The 25263-nt window shown below is 41.2% G+C and overlaps 1 pseudogene; it reads left to right on the top strand.

Moving 5' to 3' along the window:
- Positions 1 to 22046: 22046 nt before the first annotated feature.
- On the top strand, positions 22047 to 24434 carry LOC117311187 (spermatogenesis-associated protein 2 pseudogene; annotated as a pseudogene).
- The last annotated feature ends 829 nt before the right edge of the window (positions 24435 to 25263 follow it).

Below are 25263 nucleotides of genomic sequence, written 5' to 3'. Positions count from 1 at the left end.
CAAATTCTTACAATAATGATATCAGATCATATGTATACATTCTCCCATGATTAGAGACGATGTAATCATCCTAGAGCCATGACTGCCCGCAAAAACAGTGATGAGAATTAAACAGAGCGATCAATTCTGCTTACCCTGAGTGCCACGTGGGAGAAACGGCTTTTATTGCAGTGGATTGCAAGAAAGGGTCCATCCCCTCCCCAAACGTGAAAGCCAGGTATCACTTAGGAGGGAAGTTGGAGTAGTGTTTATAGGAGAGGCTAAAGTATAGGTCTGAAAGTCCTAAAGTCAGGGCCAGCTGAAGGAAAGACCTGGGTAGGGTAAGGGGGAATGGGCTGGAGTTTCTAGGACTGAGATTCCAGTGAGAAATAGCAGTGGAATAGGAGTGTGAGCTCAGAAAATATGACACAAATGAACTTATCTATGAAACAGAAACAGACTTGCAGACATTGAAAACAGACTGTGGTTGCCAAGGGGTAGAGGGAGTTGGGGAGGGATGGATTGGGAGTTTGGGATTAGCAGATGCAAATAATTATATATCTGGTTTTAATATATATACAGCTTCGTTTTCTTTTACAGCTTTGAGAAGTTAATAATTCATACTTATTTTCTTGTTTATACTAGTAGGGTCATGTATGCAAAAGAAGTACCCGCAACTTTGTTACTCCAGTTCTATAGACCTCACAGAAACTCCTACTACTAGACCATGAATTTCCTGGTGGGGGTCTAAGTGTTATGAATCTCTGCATTCCCGGTGTGTAGCAGAGCCTGACACGTAGTAGATCTGTAATACTTTTTGGTTGAAAAAATAAATAAATTGAGTCAGAATGCAGTCTTACAGAATTGGAGGCTATTGTTTACCTCTAAATCCTTTTATGTCAGAAGTTATCATTGAATTTTGGGGGTGGAACATAAATGTCACCATGTGCATGTTTCAACCACATCAACACTAACACCGTCTTACTCTGTTATTTTAACTGAACCTGAAGTAATTGGGACCTGGTCTTCTTGTCTGACTGATGAGTAATCTGCAAACAGCTGAATGGATTGGTATGACCACACGGATCTGGTCAGAGTCATTCTATCTCATTCCCTCTGCAGACTGTCAAGAAAATGAGCCTCTCAGAGTTGTATTTATTCTAGAATAGAATGCTGTAAAAGGGAAATTAAAGTTATTTATAAGAAGGCCTGGGAGAAAAGTACACACACAATTCTTGATGGCAATGATAGGGAATTCATTTAAAAAAATCAAGTGCCCTAATCAATTTATAGCTTCCCTGATATAAAAGAACCAAACTCTCTTATTCATGGGTTAAGAATTTTTCTCTAATTTTTAAAAATTGTGAGCAGATGACAAATTAATGCATGAGAAACACATTATGAGGACTGAGCATGCATGTTTATATTTCATTGTTTTAATCTAATCTAATACAGCACACACCAAAGTCCCTCATACACACATTTAATGGCGTGCATAATCATGATTGTGCTGCATAATAATTAGGCATTAGTGATAAGCAGTTCCCATAAATTACTGTAATTAGTATTACTTTTACACCACCACAGCCATTTGTTTTTTTAGGTTTTCCCTTCTAATTTTGTTAATTCTTTAGTATCTATCATCAACACAAATGTCAGCCGTTTCCCTAATGTCATGTGTGACTTAATTATCATTATTCTTTGCCCAGAATGAGATCTCAATCAATCTTTGTTGGATTGAATTGAATAAACTAATCACACAGCAGCTAACATTTGCTATGTTATAAGGCAGAAAACTTGGATTTGCTCTTCAGAGGTGAGGGCCTCTGTGCATTTCTCAGGGTCGAATGCTCTCTCCTCCACTCCATACGCTTAGTCTCCTTACTCTCCTCTTGAAAGAACCTTGAGCTTCAGGACTTAATGAAATGCGGGTCAGGAAATGCTGGCTGGAGCAGAAGGTGGTGGCCATTAATTTCTTACCTGCTGTCTAGCTCAGAGATCAGGAAATTGGGTCAAAGATAGAGCTGAACATGAAAGGGAGGGGAACAATGACAATGTATTCTCAGTAGTAAGCATCTTGCTATGTTGGGATGAGAAATGAGCTAAGAGATTAATTTAGTTCACCAAACTATTGAGTCAAGATCAAAAGAGGCCTGGGAAGAAATCTGATGATTTAAAAACCTGCAGTACCATCTGAACCAATCATCATTGGCACCTAATGTAGGATAAAGGCAATTTATCTGTAGGGTAATCTTGCCCTTGAATGACACTAGAGTTAAGAGAAGAATTCCCTTGATTTCAAATATTTCCTCTTCTTCTATTGGCAGGAGGGCAGATCTTTCTTTCTACAATCTGAGAAAAATAAGAATTCAAATACCTCACAGAAAACATTTGTATAAGTAAGTTTCAAGCAAATCTTGAAAATGGGACCAAATCTTTTCTTGGATTGTTTAAGGGGAGGGGACTAAAATTAGATGTATAATGTTGGCGGAAGTTCTGGCTGGGCAAATATTGAGAGCTCTCACATGGCTGGATATCTTGGTTTCTTAGCATATACAGTCATAGTAGTCACATACAGTAACGGTACTTAATTGTGTTTCTTGGTGGAACAACGACAAAATAAAATCACAGGACGTAGAAGCACTGGGTGACTGTATTAATTTCCTAGTGATGCTATAAAATATTACTGACTTAAAAAACAAAATTTATTATTTTACAGTTCAGTAGGTCAAAAGTCCAACACATGCCTCGTGGGATAAAAATCAAGGCATTGAAAGGACTGCATTCTTTCTATGCAGGCTCTAGGGGTGAATGGTTTTCTTGCCTTTTCCAGTTTCTAGAGGTCACCCACATTCCTCCATCTTCAAAGCCAGAATCTTTAAATCAATCTTCAATGTCCCTTTTGCCATGTAGGGTAACACATTTACAGGTATGGAAGTAGGATGTGGACATTTGAGAGGGACATTATTCTGCTGACCACAGCAACTGATTGTCCATCTGACTCTGGAGTACTAAACTTGTTACTGAACTGAACTTGGGTCCGCTTGCCTGTTGTGCAGCAGAGTTAATCTACTGACACCAATCAATTTCTTAACTAAAAGATGTTCCATGGAAATCACATTAATCATTGATTTATAATGACTAGGAAGGAAAGTACAGCATTTATTGCAGGGTGCCAAGAAAGGAGAATGGACAGCTCATGCTCAAAAGACCTGAACTCCCTGATGGCTTTTGGGGACAGGTTTTAAAAGGCAACATTAGGGTGAGGGTTACAGGATGCCTCAGCTCATGGACATTTTTCTGGTTGGTTGGTGGTGACGTTTTGGGACTCTCAATCATCAACCCTCTGGTTCCACCCAATCTGGGGTCTGCCTGCTGGTGGTCAGCATGCAGCTAACTTCTTCCATCTGGTGGGAGTTGTAGTATCTGCAAAACAACTCAAGAATATGTCTGAGAATATTATCTATAGCCCTTGAGGAGAAACTAAGGGTTCTTGACTTTGGTTTACGGCTAAACTATTGTTATTTTGTCTTGCTTGACTGTTTTCCTTTGTTTCTTCATTTTCTCACTTCTCTGGTTAAATTTGATCTTTGGAACTCAGGAAAGGCCTAGGAGGCTGCAAGGGGCTGGTCCTTCTCTGGAAAGACCCTGCAGGTCCTTAACAAGGTACCATAACTTTAAAATCTGTGACAGGACATTCACCCCCCTCTCTGGAGTAGTCTCCTGCCTCTAGCCTCCTTAGGTCCCTTTTCACATTAGGGTTCATGTTCTAATGGAGGTCGTTTCCCTGCATTCTGTCCAATGCAGGAACAGGTTCTTGGTCATTGAGTTCCTGGGAGCCACTGTGTTTGCCACGTTCACAACTTACAGATTAGACATCCTGCTTGATTTTTACGGTGACTTTCAGGTTTAGAAAGCATGAGAATAATTGTGGGTAAACATTTGCATAAAGATTACTGTATAATAGGGACTGTTTAAAATGCTTTACATATATTAACTCATTTAATCTTCACAACACTCTTATGAGCAGAGTTCTATTATTTATATTTTTAAAAATTTTTTTGGGGGTATAGTTGATTTACAATGTTGTGTTAGTTTCAGGTATACAGCAAAGTGAATCTATTATACATATATCCACTCTTTTTTAGATTCTTTTCCCATACAGGCCATTACAGAATATTGAGTAGAGTTCCCTGTGCTATACAGTAGGTCCTTATTAGTTACCTGTTTTATATATAGTAGTGTGTATGTGTCAATCCCAATCTTCAGTTTATCTCTCCCCTCCCTTTACCCACCAATAACGATAAGTTTATTTTCTACATCTGTAACTCTACTTCTGTTTTGTAGGTAAGTTCATTTGTAGCCTTTTTTTAGATTCCACATATAAGTGATATCATATGATATTTGTCTTCCTCTGTCTGACTTCACTCAGAGAGTGCTATTATTATTGACATTTCGCAGATAAGAAAACTGAGGACCATAGAGGTTAAGAAAAATTGACAAAGTCTACCTAGTAAACAACAGAGATGGGATTTAAAACTCATTCTGTCTGGCTTTGGAGTGCATGCTTTAAATCACTACACTGCACATTGCCTCTCACAGTGCATGTAACAAAAGTTTAAATTAAAAACACAAACACTACTATACTAAACTGAAAATGATACTGAAGAGATAGAGAGTGGGAGGGGGAGTTAGGGGAAGATTTGAAGAAAGAGTGAGCATGCATACACACATAGGGGGGAGAGAGAGAGAGAGTGGCCCCCAGAGAGGGCCACTGGGTATGAGAGGCACTTTGCATATCTCACAAAGGCACCCATTGAGGGGTTCCTGGGGGCTGGCAGTGTGGCTAATTTGCATCCTGCTGAATAAACCCAGAGGGGATATCTTTTCCCTCTTGCACAAAGGTGCCATATAGGCCAGCAGCAGCCATGTTTACAAGCTGGTGAGTGTATATGAGCAAATTTTGTTTTTTGACTAGAGAAGTGGATTTATCCAATAGATAGTATATTAAAAGATTCCAGAAATATGTTTTCTAGCATCGGGACTGCTTGCTTCCCATCAGAATTCCAAGGGAAGTATTTAAGGGATACTAGCATTGGCTAATTTTTATATGGTACCCATATAGCACTAGCCCATTCACCCTTAGACTGCTCAACTCCTAACTTGTATGAATCATTTCTCTTTTATTGTCAAGAGCTTAAAGATTAAGGTTTCAAATGGTCTACCTAGGTCTGAAATTTTGTGATTTGGTTCATTTTGTTGAAACACGAATAGTCCTCCAATGAAGAGATGCTGTCTTCTTTCAAAGCCACGTTGAAATGCCCTTATATCTCTCTAAGTGGTATTTGTGCCCCTGCTTAGACTGTTAGATTTATCAATTTCTTAACTAAAAGATGTTCCATGGAAATCACATTAATCATTGATTTATAATGACTAGATAGTAGGAATCCAATAATCAATGAATTTTAATCCTGAAATATTAATTCTTAGTCACTCAGTAGTTAAAATATTTAACAACCTCATATTGGTTGTGCATTAAAACTGCTCTTTAACACATGGCTGTTTCTGAAAATGCTTGGATGTGGGAAATAATTGTATTTCTATTGAAGCTATTAGAATGAATCACAATTGGATTTCACATAAAAAGTTCTTAATGCATAGATATTTCACATAAAATGTTCCTAGGCAAGGATTCTTCAAATAAAGCTCTTTTGTCCTCAAGAAATTTTATCTGTGAGTCAGCTTTACCTCCAATTAGATCAGATAGTCTTGCTTTTTCTTTCCTTTTTTTTTTTTCATTTGCTACTTAAATTATTTCTAGAAATGCTATAACACTGCGGTGGACTGAATGTTTGTGTCCCCCTGCCCCCTTCAAATTCATATGGTGGAGTCTTTATCCCCAATGTGATGGTATTTGGAGGTAGGGACTTTGGTGAGTAGGTCATGAGGGTAGAGCCCTCATGAATAGAAATAGTGCATTTAAAAGAAGAGGCACAAGAGAGATGAGGTCTCTCTGTCCATCACGTGAAGACGAAGCAAGTAGGTGTCCATCTGAAAACCAGGAAGAGAGCCTTCACCAGACACAAGATCTACCAGCACCATGGTCTTGGACTTAGCCTCCAGAACTGTGAGAAATACACTTCTGTTGTTTAAGCTACTCAGTCTATGGTATTTTGTTATAGCAGTCTGAACTAAGATAAGCACCTATAGTCATTGCTGTGATCACTCTGTAAAGCAAGCTGAACCCCTATCCAAAATTTGGTTTGAATATCAAGATGATGATGCCACATGTATACCAGGGTATGAAAAGGTCACATAATGGGAATTTCTGGGGATTTCAGGGCAGGACCCCAAGCTGGTCCAAAAATGGCTTAGGAGAACCAGGAAAGGAGACTGGCTTGGGTTTCTATAGTAATTAGAGGTGTAGGGCCAGAGTGAGGGCTCCTGCCAGTGGTTTGAACTTCCTACCAGAATCAAAGGAAGGAGCACTTGGGGCTTTAGTGTCAACTTCGCCAGCTGGGGGAAGAATAAGAAGTATGGGGGGGGGGTGCTTAAAAGCTAACAGCCGTCAAACATCAAAAAATGAAGTCAGACTCTTTCTTACAATCCTTGTGGAATCTAGCTATAACAGCAAATTTTAACTTCTTTTAAACATAAAAGTTATGTACAGCATGGTCTGGTGGAAAAAGCAAGACTGAGAGCTAAATAGACCTAGACTCAAATTTGAGGTCTGCTGATTGCTTGCTGCGTGCATCAGGACTCTGTACAGTAAATAAAATCCACTGTAGGTACTTAAAGCATTTGGGAATTTAATATAGGGGGTTCGCTACATACAAAATTGTTAAAGAGGCTGGAGAAACAGGTTCTGGGCTGTACCCCGGAGTAACTCTTAAGAGTTACGCGGAACAGCTTCCCTAGGAAAGTACTACTTTTGATGCTGCTCTGGTGCCATGCTGGAAGCAACAGCCTCTTTGAGCACTGCCAGTGCAACTGCTTCCATCATCCAACAGATTGGGCAATGACACTGGACTGCTGCTATAGTGAAACCTCACATTTTCATGGTCTTGCTTGCCAGAAACAAAAGCCAAGAGCCACAGGAAGTTAGCTTCTGCCTCACATCCATTTCTCCAAATCTTGCCTTAATGTCTGTAAGTGATAGAAGCCAATTCACATCTCAGATCCTAGCTTGAAGGGTCTGAGAAATGTTCATTTGAGTTTGACATGGTCCAGTGGGGGTTGACTGAAACAATCTAGCCATTTCCCCCTCTCTGGGTGATCTGGGAGAAGAAGTATTTGAATTTTACTTTTCTCTTCTACAAAATGGATCTCATACTTAGATTGAAGGGTATCTAAGGACCAGAGGTCACGTAATTAAAATATCTAGTGTATGGTAGTTGGCCAGATAACCATATTTATTGTTATGGCTGTGTCTATTTCAGAACTTTAGGAATCATTACACTGAAAGTCTTAGTAAGTTGCTTTATTGTAAAACATGTAATCAAAGAATTTTCACTTCAGGATAATCTGTAGCGATTGTAAAGCCCCAGCACTAATTTTAGAGATAAATTATAGTAAGTAACATTGCAATTTATAAATATTGGGACTCAAACTCATGCCTCCCTCCACTTAGTATTTACACATTTATGTCTGTACATTTATGTATTTACACATTCATTAATTCCTCAGCTCCAGATTGTTTTTACCACCTATTGTGCCAGACATTGTGTTACTGACCCTGTCCAGTTGGGTGGACTCCAACCTTGCCCAGTTCCATGGTGCCAATTGAATGAGACCAAGTTGGGCAAAGAGGAGCAGAAACTGTATTTGTTGATCAAAGAATGGAGAAGGGAGAGCTTGTGCTCTAAAGACACCTTCTCCCCAAAGGGAGGAAAGTGGGGGACTTCTAAGGGGTAAGAGGAAGGTATCATCAGAAACTGGGGAAAAGGGTAGACATATCTAGGAATAGCTAGCACATGTGCAGCCCCTTAGGCTCCCTTGGACACAACACTGATTGGGCATAGCAAGGTATACGTCTCCATTTTGGGGCCGAGATCTTAGCAAGATAATATGAAGCTAAGGCAACTTTCGGACACTTCTAGGTTTCCTCTGCACAGGCGCTGTTCTTGCAGTTAGACTGGAACTGGTTCAGGGTGGTTGACTGTCACGTTTCCTTTGAGGAAACTAAAAACATCTTTGACAAACATCAGGTGTTTTGGAACAAGAATAGAAATAGGTTAAATCAGAGATCTTTCAGCTCCCTGGGGTATGTATGGCTGACAATTGTACTTATTGGTAAGTATGGAGCAGAGAATAAACAGGCTAGATCCTGCCCACTGGAGCTTTATGGTCCGGTGGAACAGAGATATATTAAATAAATAATCAATGCAATGTAATTGTCATGAAGGAAAAGAATGTTAGTGTGGCTAAAGTGAATATGGAAGAGAATGGCCTGGAATGGGATCCCAGGGACAGGCAGGGCAGAAAGTATGCTCACGCAAAGCAGCGATTTAAAATTTTCATTTATAAAATCATTTTCAAATCATCTTACACAGAAACTTGTAGCATATAACATGTAAGATTGAAGCTACTCTGCTTGAAGGGTGGGGATATGGGGGATTTGGAAGGTCTAGATCCCTCAGTTTGCTCAGTAGTTTTCACCCCCTTCAGTAGCATCCCTCAATGGGACTAAATGGTGTGAGGTATTAGACCAGAGTGCTCCCTGAAATTGATACCCAGAGAGGGGAAACAACTTATACAAAGTTTAATGTTCATTTTAAAAGCATCAGTCCTAAAAATTCACTGGCTAGAAATGGGAAGTTTCTAAATTTACCTCTACAATTAAGATAGTTTGAATTACAGAAAATCAACCCAGCACTTTGTGTTTGCACTGATCAGGGTACGTTCAAATCAATTTAACATTTTTAAAATTAGCACCTCCAAGTCATCTCTGATAGGAAATCAGTCGTTGGCCACTACAAGCATTAGAGTATTTGAAATCCAAAGAGAGTCTCCTTGACCTTCCCCAGCTCAAGGCAAGTCATCCCTAAGGAGGAAGGAAGCTAACATTTCATGAGCTTGTCCTATGGCACCGGGTACACACTGGGTGCTTTACATAATGTCACAGTCTCCCTCTTACAGATGAAAACAGGAAGCTCAGAGAGACAAAGTGACTTGTCTAAGGTTACCATTTAATTGGGCATGGGGACAGATTTGAGTTCAGACTTGCTTGACTGCAAAGCTATTGGTTCAGAAACTGGCCCCCGTACCTGGAGGTTAAGGAGAGACAGGAGAGAGAGGCAGCCACTCCAGACTGGTAGGTGGAAGGTTTAACATACAAGGAGTCTTGCCTTGGTCAGCTATAAGACAAATAGGTCTCTACACCCACCTGCCAGAATCTTAAAAAATGTTTATACAGAGGCCTTAATGGGGCTCAGTCATGTATTCCATCCACATGATCTCAATAACACATTGCTCCCTCAGGGCTGAATCCTTGAAATCAGCTCCCACTGTGGGGACAGTGGGCAGAATGTACATTCCAAAGACAAGGGAGGGGGCTAGGAACCTCCGATCCCCTGGGTCTAGCATGAGATCAACTGTCAGTCACATGCTTCCATGACCTCCTCCAACCAAAGCGTATGTCACCGTTTGAAGGAGAACTGGTCTGAAGTGTATTGCTACTGTTTAGGAGGATGAGTAACCAAAAGTGATTTTGGTTTGTGTTTCATAGATAATATTTCAGTCTTTTTCACTTTCAGTCTTCAGTCACTTTCTTGTGACTCACTTGTAAGGGAATTAACATTTAAGTTTTAAAACAAGTTGTCAGTTTCACCTGTGAAGGTTTTAATTTCCTGTACTCCTCTGAGGTGTCAGTCATCTGCTATCCAGTAGGAGAGTTTTGTCTTTCACCGCAAGATCTATTGGATTTCTTGTAGTGATGGGATAAACAATATCATTAATTTATGACTGACTATAAAGTGCTTCAAAACACATTTGCACCTTTTGTTAGAACATTTCAAAGTGTTGAGCAAAGAATTTTAAATGCTACATATTATTTCAAAACAATGGCTATCTATTACTATTATGTTCAGGAAGAAAGAGAAAAATAGAAAATGCCAGACAGTAGAAGAGAAAAGAACGTGTGTATGAAAACGAAAATAGAAAGGGATTTTTTCCTTCTAATGATTTCTGGGTATTATTATCCTTAAAAGTTAATCAAGAAAAGTAACTTGTTGAATGAAGTAGCACATAGGATTATATTTCCAATAAAGAGCTGCTTGAAATTGTGAGTTCCCAAAATTACCATGAGATGTGGATATACTGCCCGCAGAGTTTACTGGAGTAAATTTATGACCACATTTTAAATGCAGAGTAAAATCTGGAAAAGTGAGTCTATCCAGGGACAGTAAAGAGGTGTCCTCTCAGGTGCCAGCTCTGACACCTGATTGGCAGAGTGTCTCATTCAGAAGAATTCTGAAGCCAAATCTCAGCTAAAAAGAATGCATCAGGATTGGCCAGCAATGTCTGTCATGGCTAAATGATGGATTGTTTCTTGTCGAATGTGAATGTCAGCTATAAACTGGGTATTATAAGAGATTGGATAAGTCTCTGCCAATGTAAAGGCATACACACATGCGATGTTTAATAAATTATTTCAAACTTTTTTTTTTTATCATGTACTTTTAAAGAATAAGTTTGCGAAGAACTTATCTTTCTCCTTAGTATAAAAGGTAGAAAAATAAATTCTGGTCGTTCTTGGGCTCTAACTAATTGATATACTTTATAAAAATTTTATAGTAGTTGATAAATAAACAAATATAGAAACAAATTAAGAAACCGACAGCAACCTCATTCAACTGTGCTTGAGTGCAAAGCAAACTGGAAACTTGTTTATGTAGTTCTTGGGGCAAAGCTGGGAACATAATGGATAAACTGGAGAAAATAAAAGACTGAAAAGGTTGGAACCAAAAAAGGGGTACAGACAATGGAAAATCATTTCTTAAACTGTGAGGAGGAAAGTAGTACATGCTAATACTTAGAACTCAAACTATTGCAAGAAAAAGTGATTTAACTAGGAGCACCTAGTGATTTAGTGCTCAGAATAGACCAGAGATATAGAACTGCTTCTTTCCTTTTTATTTATTTATTTTTTATTAAAGTATAGTTGATTTACAATATGGTGATAGTTTCCGAAGGGGAGAAAGTGGAAGGGGAGGGACAATTAGGAGTATGGGATTAACAGATAGAACTGCTTCTTAATCTGTTACGTTTTGTGGGAAAATTTAATGATGGTAGATAACTTTCTTTGCATGAATTTGTCTTATATATTTATATATATTATAATAATATAATATAAATGTATTATATATAAATATATATTAGTCACTATTTATATTATTTTCCCAAAATCAAGGGTAAGGAAGGTATATGCTGAATTTTTCACATCCAAAATAAAAATTTCTGAATGTGAATTCCGTGCAAGAATAAAATAAATAAATGAGTGTAGTAGGCTGAATAATGCCCCTCTACCTCCCCCTAGAGATATTTATGTCCTATTACCTGGAACTTGTGAATGTTATTTTATATGGCAAATAATGCCTTTGCAGATTTAAGTTAAGGATTATGAGGTGAGGAAACCATCCTGGTTTATCCATGTGGCCCCTACATGTAATCACATGTATTCTTATGAGAAAGAGGCAGAGGGAGATTTGACACAGACAGACGTGGAGAAGGCAATGTGAACAGAGAGGCAGAAGGTGGAGTGATGCAGCTACAAGCCAAGGAATGCCAGCATCCACCAGAAGTTGGAAGAGAGAAGGATCAGCTTCTCCCCTAGAGTATTCGAAGGGAGCACAGCTCTGCTGACACCCCGATATCAGCCCAGTGAAAATGATTTCAGATTTCTGGCCTCCAGAACTGTGAGATAGTGAATGTCAACTCTTTTACATTTTTTTGACATTCCTTTATTTTGTATTATTTTCCATTTTGGTTTATCACAGGATATTGAATATAGTTCCCCGTGCTATACAGTACCACCTTATTTTTTTATCCATCCTCTCTATACTGGTTTGCATCTGCTAATCCCAAACTCCTAGTCCTTCCCTCCCCCACTCCCCACCCCCTTGACAACCACAAGTCTGTTCTCTATATCTGTGAGTCTGTTTCTGTTTTGTAGATAGGTTCATTTGTGCCATATTTTAGATGCTACATATAAGTGATAGCATATGATATTTGTCTCTTTCTGACTTACTTAGTATGATAATCCCTGGTTGCATTCATGTTGCTACAAATGGCATTATTTCATTCCTTTTTATGGCTGAGTAGTATTCCATTGTATATATGTACCACATCTTCTTTATCCATTCACCTGTTGATGGACATTTAGGTTGTTTCTATGTTTCAGCTATTGCAAATAGTGCTACTATGAACATAGGGGTACATGTATCTTTTTGAATTATAGTTTTATCTGGGTATATGCCCAGGAGTGGGATTGCTGTATCACAGTAATTCTATCTTCAGTTTTCTGAGGAACCTCCACACTGTTTTCCACAGGGGCTGCACCAGCTTATATTACCACCAACAGTGTAGGAGGGTTCCCTTTTCTCTACACCCTCTCCAGCATTTGTTGTTTGTAGACTTTTTGATGATGCCCATTCTGATGGGTGTGAGATGGTACCTCATTGTAGTTTTGATTGAATGTCAGTTGTTTTAAAGCACCAAGTTTGTGGTAATTTATCAGCACCACATCAGGAAACTAATACACACAGTTAAAAGGGGAGCAAAGTGTTTTAAGGCACTACATTTGTGGTAACATGTTATAGCAGCCATAAGAAACTAATGCAATGGGTTTAAAAGAGGAAAAAAAGTTGAATATTTCTTCCTTCAGTAAAGTCTCCCCAGACTATGTGACCTTTCCCTAACACATACTTCCCAGCACCTCAAATTTACTTTTGGTAACATTTGTTCATTGTTTCTTTCAGCTGTCTTGTTTACCTGTATATCTCAAGGTGCCCAGAAAAGTAACTGGCACACAGTAGGCATTCAATAAATATTTGTTAAATGATCAAATGGAATTCAAAGCATAGAATCATTAGGGTGGTGAAAGTTGGGTTGTGACTTTTGAAACTGGTAGGATAAAGTTCTTTTGGGCAGGATACAGATTGGGAATAGGGTACAGCAGTTAACTCTGTGTAACCTACATGTACCTGTGAAGATAGGTGGTAACAAAATGTGAATTGCTTAGTCATTTTGGAAAACCAACTGCCTGTCGCTATTAAAATTACAAACATATATAACTTTTGATTGAGGAGATCCCTTCTTGGGAATTACCAGTATGTAAGAATGTATGAACAGGGATAACTGTTGCAAGTTCGTTCATGGTATAAAATCCTGGAAAAAGTAAATGCCTAACTTTAGAAAAATGACAGAAACAATCATGGCATATCCATACTATGGAATATTATGCAGCCATTAAAAATTTAAATACAGCTATAATAATTGACTTCGAAGAATAGCCAAGAGATACTGCTAACTCAGGTGAGCAAGATGAGGAAGGGTGTTTGTTATATGATTCTTTTTCTATATATACATAAATATAAACACAAATGACTCTATAAGTATGGATAATAACAGTTTCATATAGATATATATTTAATACTAGCTGAATTTATTAATAAGGGCAGTGTTATAGGGACACTGATATAGTTGGGACGGAGAGGTGGAAGTGAAACAGAGCAAAAGAAAATAAAAGACCACAAAGGCTGGGGCTTCCCTGGTGGCGCAGCGGTTGAGAGTCTGCCTGCCGATGCAGGGGACACGGGTTCATGCCCCGGTCCGGGAGGATCCCACATGCTGCGGCTCGGCCACAACAATGAGAGGCCCGTGTACCGCAAAAAAAAAAAAAGACCACAAAGGCAAATGTTATAATTGATTAATGCACTTATATAAATTTATATTTGCATATAGATATATTTATAGACATTTAAACAGAAAAAATACAAAAATGCTTTTATCTTTTTTTATCAAGGTAAAATTGACATATAACCTTATATTAGTTTCAGGAGTACAGCATAATGATTTGATATTTATACATATTGTGCAGTGATTACTGCAATAATTCTAGCTAACATCTGTTACCATATACAATTACAAATTTGTTGATGTTGTTGTTTAGAAAATGGCTTTCAAGCAGGAAAGGGGGCTTGAAATAATATTGTAGGAGGCTGTTGTCCTGAAAAAATAAATGTATGTTATGGTCCCAGTATGCTAAGGTTTTGCAGTAAATCAGTTCTAAGAGGAAGAAAGGGCCAGCTGTGTGGTACATCTAGACTTCAGCCACACCAGTAGGAGTGCTGGATTACTTTGGGAGGAGGTGGGCACGGAGTAGGACCCCTGAAGAGACACAGTAGGTACACACACAGCCCCACCCACATGGCCTAGGGCTATAGCCATCAGCCCTAATGCATCCCAGCCAAGTGCGAGGAGACTGAGCCCCCTGCCACCCCAACCCAGGAAGCCAGATCTATTCAAACGTAAGGCTTGGGTGCAACAGTCTAAAACGTTACCTAGATTGTTTTCTCCTGCCATGTGTACCCTGCTCTTCATTTTCATAATATGTATCACATTTCACATTTATTTATGGATTAGTCACTGATGTTCATTCCCCCTTCCTCCACACACACCTCTCTATGGGAAGGTACTTAGACTCATCGTGACATCCTCAGAACTTAGCATGGTGCCTGTACTTAGTAAAACTTGAAGAATATTTGTTGAAGTTTCATAAACATGCATTTTCTATACTGTCAAATACATAAGGTAGTGATAGTTACTATTTTGTTGTTGTTATGAGCCCACTTGGGACTTTAATGAAAGCTATGAAACTTCTTCCCAGAAAAATTCAGAATTCTGTCACACTTTCTGTGGATTCATTGACCCCCTAAAGCCCATTCATGTAGGGTTCGTCATTTCCAAATTATGTTAATTTCCCATTTTAAACAGCAGATGTGAACTTTTACAGAGTACTTACTTGTCAGACTTTGAGCTGTTGAGCATATAATATTTCAGTTAATCCTTATAGCTCTAGGAGGTAAGTCCTGTTTTTACTTTTTAAACAGATGAAGAGTCAATTTGAGAGAGACTGACTGACTGACCCAAACTCACAGAGCTAATTAGTAGCAGAGCCAGGGCTCAAACCGAGATTTTTTTTTTTATTCTAGCCTGAGTCTGCACTTCTAACCACTGAAAACCATCTGCCCGTTCTCTGTTTCCACCCATGGTAAGCGATGGAGTTATCCAGTGAAGACATTTAATCTCCCCTAGTAAGAGTCTGAAATGATGATATTAGCTGGCTTGAGCTCCTGACTTGATGTGAGCAAAGTCTCCTTGATCAAACAGGACAGGCTGTTCCCCCAACAGCACTCTTCATGCTCAGAGAGTCTGCATTCCTGCTGCACTTGTTTAGCAGTTGGCAGAGCTGTGACTCCGAATTATCTCATGCATGTTTCAAACCATTTAAATTGTCATTGTAGGATTTTGCCTATTAGCAAAATACCATCCCCTGAATACTGATTATGTAAAGTAATACAATTGCCTGGTGATAGGAAAGCAATGACTTCTTGAATGTAGTCCAGCAGTATGACTGCTCTTTTTCAATGAAATGTAAGGAAGTTGCTTCTGCAATATTCTTTATGTGATTAGATAGATTCAGGGTGTATTCATATTTTACCCCATGTTGATAGAAAAATAAACAGGCACAGTATTTTAAAAAATGCTTAATTGCACATCTAAATGTCCTTTGTCATTGAGGCTAAAGAAGAGTAAAACACGCCTTTTGCATTTTTCAGCCCTCTTCTTTGGTGGTGACATTTTCATCAGAGATTGAGTGAACCCAAGAATACTAAATACACTCTTGGCATAGGATTTAGCTCTTAGCTGGCCAGTCCTAGGTTGGGGGATGGGGGAAAGCGCTCTTGGTTAAATCTGGAGCTTTTAGCATGCTGGTGATTGGTCAGCTGAGTTATTCACTTTTAAGCTTCATCATTTTCACATTTAAAGCGATTTCAGTCAGTAAGAGAAAATTGCACTCATTATATCCAAATGCAAATATATGTTTAGAAAGCATGTGGTTTAGAAAACAAATGGGGTACAATCCCAACAGTAATGCCTCGTAGGGGCATCTGCACACCTCTGTCTCCTAGCTCTTTATAATCATCATATTGTCATGCCTCCCTCCATGAAATAAGGAGATACATTTATTTGTGTCACTCTTCCCATGGGCATGAAGTGGAGCTCTCCCACCGCTATTATTTTTATTTCTTGCTTTCTGCACCAGTGACTATACTAATCAGATAAAACTGGGCCCGAAATCATGCAGAAATCCTAGGTAATGCTCTTAGAGAGGACTGTCTTATCCCCAGGAGACCTCAAAATTAGGAAACAACTTCCCTTAGAATTCCTTTAGAATTCCCACCAGCACCAATCTTCAATTAGGGATCCTGAAGGGCTTGCCTGAAGTTAGCTTGTTTGCAGTAGATTAAAGATGGTTGCAAATTTTCTATTTACCCTGCCCATTGGGAGATGGAGGCCAATTCATCTCCATGGAATCTGGGCTCACCTAGTGACTTCCTTGACCAATTCAGAGAAAAAGACATTCTGAGACTTCAAGGCCATGTCATAAGAAGCCTTGCAGCTTCTGCCCACGTCTCTTGGAACACTCTTTCTAGGTGTCTCGAGCTGTGATATAAGAAGTCTGCCGACTCTGAGATCATGTGCTGGTACTCCCCATGATAGTTCCAGCAGACCCTAGCCTTCCAGCTATCTCTGCCACTGCACCAGTTTTTTTGTTTTTTGATCTTTTTTAATATGTCAATCTAGGTTTTATTGTTATGCAGGTGTAGTGAAGCCAGTAAATCAGGAGATGACTGCCATTGAAAAGATAGTTTGATACTCATAGTTTCTGAAAAGAAAGGGCATGCCTGGCCGTACAGGGCCACATGAGGATGCACTGGAGTTGATAAGATGGCAGAGGAGTAAGGCGAAAGCATGGACAAGGGCCTGTATTTTGGTTCTTGTGGGAAGGAATGGAAGAGGCAGGGAAAGCAGGGAAATTGGCTAATTTGAATAATTTCAGTGGCCTTCCAGGTATAGGGGCTGACCCTAGTTGTCTGGTACCTGGCTGTGGGGTGATTAAAACAGAGGAATATTTCCTCCGAGTGTAAATGCTCTATGACAGCCCAATAAAGAAAAGAGGGATAAAGATTTTGGAGTGGGTTGGTTTGTGTATGAAAGGTACTCTTGCTATCTCTAGGAATTGGCTAGCCCTGTGAGAGGCAGTCTCTCCCACATCAGGAAGAGCCCAGATGCCAGAGCATCAAGAGTACAGAAAATAAGGAAATGTAGTTAATACAACCAGAATTGTGAGTGAAGCCGTCTTAGACCCTCCAGACCCGCCTATCTGCCAGCTGAGTACTAAGGAGAGAACTCCATCAGTGCCATGTGTACCTGAAGAATCACCCAGTTGACCCCTGCCCCAATTCCTGCCCCACAGATTTACGGGATATAATAAAGAAGTATTGTTTTCTTCTGCCGAGTTTGTTATGTTAGTTAACTGGGATATTGCACCACAAGTTTAGAGCCCTTTCACTTTCTGCCCATTCACCAGAAATCCATTAGAATGAGTATTCATTCTTGATCAATTCTTGATCAACAAAACTCAGCAAAATTTTGAGTAGCGTTGATTTCTTTGTATCTTTTGGCGGAATTCTACTTAGATAATATAATTAATCAGATTTCTTTTAGCTATTCTGATAAACAAGAAAACCACATACAAAATATAAAATCACACAGATGAATACTAGAAATGACTTCTGGGTTTCTATATTATAAAATTACAAGATTTTCAAACTTAAGTAGTTCAACTAATGTTTTTCAGACTGACTCTGCCAAAGGCTAGTGGGTGGGGCTTCCTGCTGATATTGACATAAATGGACTGTGAGGATAAATGGTCATGTTGAAAATGATGCGGCTACTCAGGGAAAAATGAAGAAAACCAATGCCATCTCTATTTCCATACAAATTAACTTCAGAGGATCTTATAGTTCTCCCAAACACTTCCTGCACGGCTGGCTTGAGTAGTGTCTGCATTTCCCTGTCCTACAGCTGCCTCCATCTGGAATTTAATATGCACTCATCTCTTTTCCATTCCAGGAGGGATATGTAATGAAAATCTCCATATTAGTCATCAGCTGTCAACATTGACAAATTTCAATTACCATCCTCTGGTAGCAGTTCACACTAGAGAAGGAAATCAGGATGGCACACTGGGATAGAATACTTGTGACAGATCTATTTTAATTGCCTTTCTTATCCACATTTAGCCTCTATCATTTTGACAGGAGAAAGAAACAGAGGAGGTAACTTTTTCTGCCAGTGATAAAGCGGGGTGGGATGGGGAAATAAGCTTCTAGGAAGAGACTGGGTAACACGTACCAACATATAGACTGGCGTTGATTGCTGGGGGTGCTTTCCTTTCACTGTGAGGCCTGTGGTGGTAACTTTCCGCTTATCAAAATACTTTGCATTTAATCAGCTGCCTGGATGGATGCTCCTGCTGGTCGTCCATAAATTATTCATCAATTAAAAAGACTTGGCATGATCTTTTTTTTTTTTTTTTTTTGCCTCATTTTCTGAGAGATGAATTTTCAAGAGCCCATAGCGGTAGTTTCCCTTAGTGAGTTCTCACTTCTTCTCATTCCTTTGCAGCAATACTGTTCATTTAGCCTTTTGGTTGCAGCTTGATGGTTGCATCAGAGGCTACCTCTGCAGTGATGGATCATGTTGAGTTGTGCTATTTTGCTCTTGCTTCGTTCTTTTTCTTTAATCCGGACGGATCTAAGTGCTTTTCTCAAAATAAGGAGAAAATGTTTTTCTCTAATAAAACATGTCAAAAAATCATTTAAGGCCTCTGGGTTTTCACAGACCCATTTCTCATGGGATTTTTCACTGTGGGTTCTATTCCTTCGGTGACCTGGTTTCTGTTATGATCCAGTCAAAATGAAATTAAGGTATCTTTCTGTAATAAAAATTTGCTAATATTTATTGACCCTAGCTATACTTCACGTTTGGATTACAATAGGTAACTTATTTTAATCATCAGAAACCCCTATGAAGTAGATACTGTTATTATCCATTTGTTGCAGATGAGAAATAAGCTCAGAGGTTTTTAAGTAGCTCTCTCATGGTTACACAGCTAGAAAATAGTGAACCTGGGATTCATTCTCAGGGAGTCAGACTCCAGAATCTGATTCCCAATTTCTGTACTGCACTACGCGTTGGGAGCTCATGTCTGCAATGTTTTATTAACCGTTTTAGTCATTATTACTGTCCTGCAGAAGAATAGCATCCTCCTGGGGACTTACAAATTCATTATTGTTTTGAAAACTAGAAAGAAAGGATAATGTGGTTTCACCTATCTCAGGAAAAGACCAAAACAGCTAAGCTAGAGAATTAACGGCCAGAGACAAGGACAATAGTTAGATTTGAAAAAATTAGTAAAGGAGTTGAGTAAGGCATTTCTGAATTTAGGAAAGAGTAACACCGGGAGTGAAAGTGGAGCCAGATGGACCCAAACGGGTCTATCCATGACTTCTCTGTAGTCTTTTCTAGATATGGAACCGCAGCGTTAGCCTGGATTCTTTCTCTCTTCTATCCCCTCTTTTCTCCATTAAGTTTTTGTTCAGGCTGGCTGGATCCAGAGTATTCTAAGAGTTGTATTCACACAGTTATATGATAAGGGAAGACATGTCACTTCTTAATTCTAATCCTTAAACTAATGCAACAAAAACTGTGCAAACTGCTATGCAAATTAGCATAGTCCTCCTGAATCTTCAGGGTGTCAAATGGATGTTCCTTTCACCAGAAGGACTCTGAGAAACAAGTTATGAGTAAGGTGTTAATGAAGTTTCAATTTTGAGAAGGCAGTTAAGACAGGAGAGAGAGCATGCGGAGCTGTGGATGCCTGGCCCAGAAGGAGGCAAATGACAATCATTATAAATCATAGTGGAATTGAGAGGGGTTAAAGAGGTAATTAAAATCTTTCTTCTGAATAGAGATTGCAACCTTAAAGTTGAAAGAATGGCCTTGGTGGAATTTAATAGAACTCTTCCTAATTATTAAAAGGATAAACCCCATCACTTGATAGAGTGTTCCTTTTTAAATGCAAGCAAATCAAAACCACCCCGGGGCATGTGAATTACTGTGCTCATTTATAAACTGTGAAGTGCCTTATATTTAAGAGAATGCATATGACAAGCTGAAGACAAATCTATGAATATATTTAGATTTGCTAGTGCCAAGATTTCTTACACTTTTTTAGGAAGTATCTCAAATGAGATATAATGCAGCTCTGGAAATATCAGGACTCATTTAATGCTTGCTGTTTGGTATAATCAAGGAGTCTGTGTAAAGCAGGATTGTCTTTAGAATGATTAGTATGTTAGCACAGATTTGAGTTATAAATGTCATAGTTATCCCTGCCCCTGTGTGTATGACACATATATCATGTAGCTTTCCAGCACCTGACATATAAGGCTTGGGGAGGGGCTTACATTTATTGCATATGTATTATATATTAGGAAATGTTTGGTCTCTGAAAATTATTTTATTGAACTCTCCAAGCAGTTTTGTCCATAAGGCTTCATTAGTACTGTTATACATATGAGGAAACTGAGACTCGGAGAACTGAAGTCAGATGGCCACAGGTCATAAGACTGTAACTGTAAAAGCTGAGTTTGAATTCAAGGTCACTGGCCTTTAAAGTAAATACTTTCTATTATTATATCCTGCTGTCTTCTAGAATAATATAGGTACTTCCTGTATATAGTAGGTGCTTAATAAATCTTTGTCGTATGAACTCTAAGAATCAATCCATATGTACTCAATGGATTTGAAATTTTATTAAGAGAAAAAGTGGAATAAAGTACAATTAAAAGCAACATGTAAATATTATTAAAATGATAGATGTAAACATATAGATATGATAACGTTTATAGAAACTCAGAAATTGCTACTCTTGAAGTATAGTATTTATCAAGGGACTCTTCTCTGAGAAGAAAACTTTGCTTTTTTAAAATGTGCAATTCCTGAATAAAACTTCTTCTCCACATGTTCTTACCAGTCCCTTCAGAAAAACATATTATTTTTCAATATTACATACTAGAAGGTGCCTAAAAGCCTACTTATCCTGCAGTAGTTTTATCTCAGCACATTTTCCTTTCAGTAATAAGGTAAATTAAGACCACCTTCAGGTGATTTTTTTTTTTTTTTGACAGAGTACACAGGCAACCATAAAGTTCCCCCAGTGAAAATGTCCTCAAGTGAAATGCTCTCCTTAGGTCCTCAAGAAAATTTTAGGACTGGCAGCGTGTCCTCAAGAATAAATATCTCATTTAAGTAAGGCATGCTTGACCTTGAGAAGCAGCTGGGGATTCTGAAGATCAAGCCGTGTGACTTCCCAAAGGCCACAATCAATTAATTGCTGACTGTGTGTTGACTGTATCTTTGTGAGTCCTGAAAAAAAAAAAAAAAGAAGTAGATTTTGGCTTAGTTTATTTGGTTAGAAGGGCCCCTGAAGACCAGTTTGGATGACACAAAAGTCAAGCCACTTTGGGATGATTTGATTCAGTTGGCATCTACATAATGTAGAGTGAATTCCATCAAATTGCAGGGAAGCAGGGCTTCCCTGGTGGCACAGTGGTTGAGAATCTGCCTGCGAGTGGGCCTTTAGGCCCCAAAGCGGGACTCCACGGCCTCTCTGCTCACTCTTCTGCCTTCTGCTTCTTCCTACGCCGCCAGAGGCCAGCCCAGGGCATAGCCGCGGCTGGGCCTCCCTTTGGACCCGCCTCCGAGAGACATCACTTCCTGGTTGAGTGTTTCCGGGTTGCCGCGGCCCCGGGCTACTGGTCTCTGTTCCCTGCAGCCGGCCAGAGCTGCGAGAGCCCAGCCGGGCCTGGTTTCGGTGGCAGCCGTGGCTCCTTCTTGCTCCCCTCGGCCGGGGCGTCCTCGGCGGCAGTGCCGGGAGCACTCTGCTGGTCCAGGCAGGTGACATATCAATGCTTTTAGCAATGTCCCTGCCTCTATCTCAGGAGCCATGGAGGAAATAAGGTAGCCCCGTCCTTGGATCGGATCGGATGGGGAAGCCCAGTTCAATGGATGCAAAATATAAGGATGACTTATTTTGGAAGTACATGCAGTTTCATGAAGGCAAAGTGGACACCACCCCCAGCAAGCAGCAGCCTGGCAGTGATGAGTCCCTGCGGGTGGCAGCCTCGACCCTGCTCAGCCTGCACAAGGTGGATCCCTTCTATCGATTCCGGCTGATCCAGTTCTATGAGGTGGTGGAGAGCTCTCTGCGCTCACTGAGCTCCTCCAGTCTGCGGGCTCTGCACTGTGCCTTCAGTGTGCTCGAAACAGTGGGTGTCACCTTTTCCTCTACCCATGGAAGAAGGAATTCAGAAGCATCAAGACCTACACGGGCCCCTTTGTTTATTACGTCAAGTCCACATTACTGGAAGAGGACATCCGAGCCATCCTGAATTACATGGGCTACGTGCTCAAGTTGGGGACTGCGTACAAGCTCAAAGAGCTGGTAGAGACCCTCCAAGTGAAGATGGTCACCTTTGAACTCTTTCTGGCCAAGGTGGAGTGTGAACAGATGCTGGAAATCCACTCCCAAGTCAAGGACAAAGGCTACTCTGAGCTGGACGTGGTGAGCGAGCGCAAGAGCACCGCGGAGGACGTGCGAGGCTGCTCAGATGCCCTGCGGCGGCGGGCCGAGGGCCGGGAGCACCTGACAACCTCCATGGCCCGCTTAGTGCTCCAGAAGTTGGCCAGCGAGCGGGCAGCCAAGGACTACTGCAAGCCCCGTGTGACCAAGCCCTCAAGGTCGGTGGACACCTATGACAATTACTGGGAGAGCCGGAAGCCGCCCCTGAAGACCTCGTTGAGCTTGCGGAAGGAGCCTGTGGCAGCAGACTTGGGGGACGACCTCAAGGACAAGATCATCCGCCCGTTCCTCTCGCTCCTGACCATGTCCAGCTCCCCCCACGGCAGCCCGGATGACCTGCCATCCCCCTCCCCCAACAATGGCCTTGGCTTGCTGCGTGGCACGTACTTCTCCGCTCAGGAGGATGTGGATCTGTACACAGACTCGGAGCCCAGGGGCACGTACCGGAGGCAGGATGCCCTGCGGCCAGATGGCTGGCTGGTCAGAAATGACGCCCACCCCATCTACCACAAGCGCTCGCCCCCCGCCAAAGAGTCCGCCCTCTCCAAGTGCCAAAACTGCGGTCTGTCCTGCAGCTCCTCCCTCTGCCAGCGCTGCAACAGCCTGCTCACCTGCTCCCCGGCCTCCAAGCCCGGCGGCTTCCCCAGCAAGGCCTCCGCCCATGACAGCCTGGCCTATGGGTCATCTCTGCGGGAGAAGTATGCAGGCCAGACGCAGGGCCTCGACCAGCCGCTGCACCTCCACTTGAAATCCAAGTCCTCCCCTGCAGCTGCCTCCCGCTGTGGCTTCTGTGACCGCCCGGGGGCCGCCAACACCTGCACGCAGTGTTCGAAAGCCTCCTGCGACGCCTGCCTCAGCACCTACCATTACGACCCCTGCTGCAAAAAGAGCGAGCTGCACAAGTTCATGCCCAACAACCAGCTGAACTACAAGTCTGCCCAATTCTCCCATCTCGTGTACAGATAGACTCGACCTTGCACCTCCCTGCTACAAGGGCTACACCACTGACCTTTCTGGTTTCATGGGGAAGAAATGTTAACGCGTTGATCTCAGAAGCACAGGCCTGCACTTGACCACGTGGTTGTGGGGGAGGGGAATCGTGTGGCCGGCTGCCCCACGTGGGAGTTCCCGTATCGACTCAGATATGTCAGCTGATGGCTGCTTTGCCACCTGGCAAGAGAGACTGTGGCACTTGCATTCAGATTCATTTTTGCTAATCACTCCCTGTTCTGTTCTTTTGTTTTTGTCTCTCAAAGAGGATTTCTATCTCTGGGACTCTTGCCATGCCGACTGCTCCCACGGCAAAGCCAACTTGGACTGGGAAGGGCCCTCCAGGTCCAAACGCCCTCCACCCACCTGATGTGGTGAGCTAGAGACCTGTTGGCTTGTGAAATGAGTCCTTCTGCCACACTGGTTCTCATCCACTGGCTCATCCCTCCACCACACTTTCCCAAACACGAGGATCCCCGGCGGCAGACCCCCACCCAACTTCACTGCCTCTCCACGTATCGAAGGTGACCTGAGTCCAGGATTCGCTTAATGTCATCCTGTTGCCTCCACAGCTCAGTTCAGCCTTGGGGTTTGTGAAGTTGGCTCTAGCGCTCTGAAGAGTGGACCTTCCACACTGTGACTGACTTTTCCCCCCTTTCTGTTGTTTTCACATGCCTCTCTTACTTCACTGTAAATAGATATTTTTGAGATTTATTTTTAAATAAATATTCAACTTGCTGTATGTTTCAGAGTGGTTTAAACATTAACGATGTAGCTATTTATAAAAATGCCCCGGGTTCTTTAGTCTTCCAAGGGAGGGGCTCATGCCCTTCCACCTTGTATCCTCCACTCGCCACAGCCCGAGGGTAGAGTGGAGATTGCAGGGGCAGAGGAGGAACAGAGACTATGTCCCCTGAGTTGGTGGAGGGCCACTGTCTTCCGTACAATACATTTCTAACACCTACCTCCAGTGTGCACTTAGGGGGTTAGTCCGGGCCGAGAGGTCTGTGCGCCTGCAGACTGTGACAGCCTAGTGACAATTCAGGAACCTCATCCTGTAGATCTCCGGCCTGGTCTTTGCCGCTTGCTGAGTGTGAACCTTGCACTCCAAACTTCTTGAGTCTCAATTCAGAAGGAAAATCGTTTGGGATTCCCACCACCCCTCTATCTCAGTCCTCTTCTCTTCCTTCACCTGTTTCCCAGGATTCCTCTACAACATTTGTGACCTTTTTGCACTAAAAGTGGGCAGGAGCCGGCATGCGCCCATCAGACAGATGTGTCCTGAGATTCTTAGCCGAGCCTCAGTGCTTCTAAACCCAAAGGCCTCTTAAACTCCTCATGTGAATTGCTGACCCCGGATTTCCTTTTGGGGTGCAGAGCAGGAGTGGGGCAAGAATTTGAAAATAGAACTGCTTCCTTGTGAACTAACGGTATATTTTAGCCATAGTGTTTGTGATGTACAGAACGTTGTAGGAATTTACATGCAGTGGGTTTTCTGATAGAAGGAGGTATTCAGC

This window comes from Tursiops truncatus, chromosome 2, assembly GCF_011762595.2.
Source record: "Tursiops truncatus isolate mTurTru1 chromosome 2, mTurTru1.mat.Y, whole genome shotgun sequence".
Lineage (NCBI taxonomy): Eukaryota > Metazoa > Chordata > Mammalia > Artiodactyla > Delphinidae > Tursiops > Tursiops truncatus.
Note: the sequence above shows the minus strand (reverse complement) of the source record. Positions and strands in the feature narration are given on the sequence as shown.